The sequence below is a fragment of the Aptenodytes forsteri genome, unplaced genomic scaffold (genome assembly GCF_000699145.1).
Source record: "Aptenodytes forsteri isolate BGI_AS27 unplaced genomic scaffold, ASM69914v1 Scaffold8, whole genome shotgun sequence".
Taxonomy (NCBI): Eukaryota; Metazoa; Chordata; class Aves; order Sphenisciformes; family Spheniscidae; genus Aptenodytes; species Aptenodytes forsteri.
Genome location: NW_008796218.1, coordinates 10080927 through 10085398, shown reverse-complemented (window position 1 = coordinate 10085398; position 4472 = coordinate 10080927).

The following is a 4472-nucleotide window of genomic DNA, read 5'->3' as shown; positions in this document are numbered from 1 at the left end:
GGCTTGCCTGCACGGAAGTTGCCGCCGCCTGCAGAGCAGCCTCACCTGCTGCAATGGCAGAGGGTCTCTCTCCCGTGTGTCTAAGCCGTGCTTTCAAAGGCGAGAGGCTGAAAACGTGACATCTACCCTGGGCCGTGTAATACCGTAAGTGGGGAAAAATCCAGGCTCTTCCTCATTGTCTTCTGCATCCTTTTTTGCCCGCTCTTTGAACAGAGGCTCATCTGTGAAAAGGGGATGCTCGCGTTTTCTGCCTTTTCCTGTAGGCAGCCTGCGCTGCAATCATCTCCCTGGTCTTCCCGGCTAACGCACAAATAACAGCTTTTCCTATGGGACGGGCTGGTTGGATTAGCTCTTGTTCCTTGCGGAGAAAGAGGGACGGGCAGAGGCTTTTGTTAAACCAAAGGATCATTTCTAGTGCTTCTGTATGTGTGTGGCGGGGAGGAGGGGAAGGCAAGGAGGGGTTAGGAGAGGGCAAGCTCTGCTGAGATCTGAGCGCTACATCTCAAATGCGGCTGAGAGCTCCGACAATTTCTGGGTTGTATTTTTCCTATTTCCCTTGACTTTTTGAGTCAGGCAGTATTCTGCGCTCTCCCGACTTCTTACAGCAGTCGATATACTCAGTGACCTCAATGCAGAAATGATTACTGTTGCTAGTGGTTATTGTATGTGCCAGATACAGATGCCAAATATAATTCTAAGGTTATGCTAAAATAATAGAAAGAGGCTAAAATTAATATATGGCTAGATTAATCCCATGGATTTAAGAAAAGAGTAGGGATGTGGATCCACATTTCGAAACTGTTAATATGAATGTACAGTAATCATATACAATTGGTGTCAGTTTTATAGCCATAAGATAATAAGGTTTCTCATTTGCAGGCTGTAGGTTGGTGGAACAGTGCCTCGTACTTTACTTGTTCTGAACATGTAAATACTGCGGTTTGATTCATCTCTAGAAGATAAATTGACCCGGGATCAGAGGAATGGCTAATTTTTCGCCGTGCTTGACAATTCAGTCTGGATTTCACATGAACTCTCGCGCCACATCTAAATTATGAAATGTATCTTCACTCAGAGGTAGCCAGCCTCTCAGAGCTGAATTTTCAAAGCTGAGGTATTTCTGACAATGCAACAAGATACCTCTTTACCCTTGATCACTAGATTCAAGAGTAGAATGACAAGGCTTAATATTCTGTTTCTTCCTTTGTGGTCTGTGTGTCTTTATGACACAGCCATTATCTCACTTTTAAGTGAGGAAATCCAATAGAGTTAAAAAATATATTTGTAGGTATCTCATAGCCTACAGCTTGGAAAAAAAGAGGTGAGAAGCTACAATAGTGCCAAGCCAAAGTACATAGTGATAGTATGCATACCACACACAGTGAAAAATGCTGTCACCGATAGGCATTATTTAGATGATCAGGTAGTTACGTTAAGATACTTAATCTGTTGTAGTTAGTAGCTTTGAGCCTTACAGCTGAGATTGCAAGTAAAACTTTATTGCAGTGTTAATTGCATATTACAGTCCTATGCAGTGTTTATCATTAGTTATGATTGTTAAGGTGCGTAAATTGGGTGTCAATCAACATAGAAAGCTCTCTCTTCCAGTGACTGAAATACTTCCAGACTGAAATACTGCCTCCCATTAAAGTCAGGGGCAAACATATACTAGAGCCAGATTTTCAATCAAGAACATTAGTTTTGTCCAAGAAGGTTAACTTCTATATGTTTACATAGGGCAGTCTACCTGTAGTTCTGGATTTCTGTTAAGCAAATGCGCTTTTACTGATTTCTCTGATTATTAATGTAATGTATACGGTTCATATAGCAGGCCTACTGCCATGAAGTCCAAGTAGCATTAGGTGTTGCATTAAACACTGGGAAGAGCATTTGTCATGCACCGTTTTTACCACAGCTTTCTCCGCTGGGGAATATTTGCATCTATGGGAAAATTATGTCTGTACATACATACACACTCACAGATAATTACTTGGTTCTTCTATTGGGTTTATGTGCAACACGTGGCATCGCTGTGTATGAAGACGAAGCGGGGAACTTGGGGCATGGAGGGTAAAGAGAGAAGTTTTACTCTGGTGCTAGTGCTTCAGAAGACAACTCAAAAGTTTCCTGATCCCTGAGATTATTTTAAATAGCTGTGGTAACAATATTTCCTTTGACCTCAATAAAATTCAACACAAAGGGAAAAGTTCTCCCTGAAAAGAGATCCTGACAGGACGAGGCGTCGGGCTACCAGGCGTCGGGAGCAGAGAGGTTGGTTATCTCTGTGTTAGGGGCTCAGAACTAGACCTCAGTGCTGAGCAGTGCCTCGGGACACTTTCACCATCAAGTACAGAGTGATTAGGTTTCAAACAGCAGATGAGAAGCTTTATTTTTAATTTTAGAAGTATTTTATGCTTCTTTAGCTGGATACATACAAAACTGCTCAGTGACATGCAGAGTTAATCATTAATTTCCACCATATGTCATCCCCAGGACCACCTCTTGAATTCAGGTTGAAAATAAAATTACATTGTCCACCATAATCAGAAGTACATAACTGTGATTTCTGATGGATTATAGAATAACGAGTGCAAAAATTCAGTCAAGCTGAATACATCTGTCACGAAAGGAAAAAATAATGAGCCAGAAAATGAATGAGGGAACGTGCAGTTTTGGGTTGACTCCTACCATGCTCCAGCCAGGTAAAAAATCTCCCTCGTGAACCAGAGGCACAAACTGTGGGCAACCATTTTCCTTGGGGAAAGAAGAGAGAGGCAGTTTCTGAAATGGGTGTAACTTTGAAAGGCAGCTATTGAAAGCTGATCTGGTCTCGGTGGACCACCTCTCAGCCAGTAAATGCACATGGCACTGTTTGAGTAAAATGGAGGAAAAGGGATGTTGCTCACAGTTGTGTTGCCTGTGAGCTTAATCAACTGATCAGACGGGCTTCAGTGGAGGACTGGGGGAAATAAAGTTTTAAGAAACATTATACCTTTTATATTTTCCATCATCCTTTATGCTTGTTGTGTAGACTGTTTGAATGATAAACTTGTCAGGGAAAGGTCCATTTCTTCCTGCGTTTGCTGAACACTAGTACAGTGAGATCTTACCTTAATTAACAACGATTTCAAAAATAATAATGACACCTCCAGCGCAGTGGCTGCTTCTTGCAGCTGGATCTTTGATTGAACAACTCAGAGAGTGCTCCGTGCCAGCTGCTAAATTGCCAGTCCCACCTCCTACGGACCATGGCTCTTGATGGATGGCAGCTACCTGAGCACTGACTCAATGCCTCTCAGCTCCTGAAACTCCTCAAAAAGCACCAGAATTGGCACATCTGGAAGTGTAGGGGTCGGTGTTCCCATTGCCAAAGGAGCTGCCACAGAGGCAAGGGCCGTGAGCGTATCGGGGCATGAGTCCTTCCCTGGATCCAGCTCCGCGTTGAGGAAATTGGTGAGGACATAGAAAAAGGCACTCTGTACCTCCTGTGGTTGTTCTCCAGAATTACTAATCCAGCATTTTAGGAAATCAATAGTTTCAGGTTGGTCATGTTGCTCTTTTGATGTTTTGTCTGATTACCTCAACAGAACAAAATATGTGCAGATATTTCAGATACCCTGTGAAAGAATAGTGAAAAGTTGAAATTCTGACTCATTTTATTCAAAACAAAACAGGAATCTACAGCACGGGCTGAAAGATTAGACCACCAGGAGCATGCAAAAAGGTGCTTCTTTGGGAGGATTTGAGGATTTGATGGGTACGCTTGGAATAGATCCACCCGTCACAAGTTCTTCTTCCACTACATTCCTGGATCTGAGTTATTCCCCACATTAGCGGATAATAAATAATCTGGTTTTAGTATTCATATAGATACAGGATACTTTAAATTCATATATACTGAAACAACTTTGATGAAACTGTTCTCTGTAGATTAAGATAAGCAACTGGTATCTCAGATGAGGTTGAAGGGTGTCCATGTTTTGCCTGTAAGGAATGCTGACTGGCTGTTTGAGACCTATGGTTAGAGAAGAACTTTTAAATCTTATTTTCAGTCATGTTCAGTCATCCAGTAGTGTATTGGATATGTTGCATCCTCCTAATCTTCACTGCACTGTTTTCTGAAATCTTTTACACTTGCTTGAGGTCAGGTTGATGAACAAGAGGAAAGGGACTGTGAGTAATCTTCTGTTTATGGCATTTTCTTAGTCATGTGGGAACGGTTGTTTCTGCTGAAGTAAATACTGATGATATTTGCATACGAATTCAGGCTTCAATGTCCAAACGTGTCAACATTTCATTAAAAAAATGAGCATTTCAGTGGTTATTTACTGTTTTAACTCCCTTCTGCTGAGTCCAAGGAAGGAACTACTGCACTTACTGAACTAATCTGCATTTTACTGGTAATCCTGAGGGCCATGGGTAAGACACTGCCTTCCTACTAGCAAGGTGGGATAGCACTGGTGGGCTTTGGA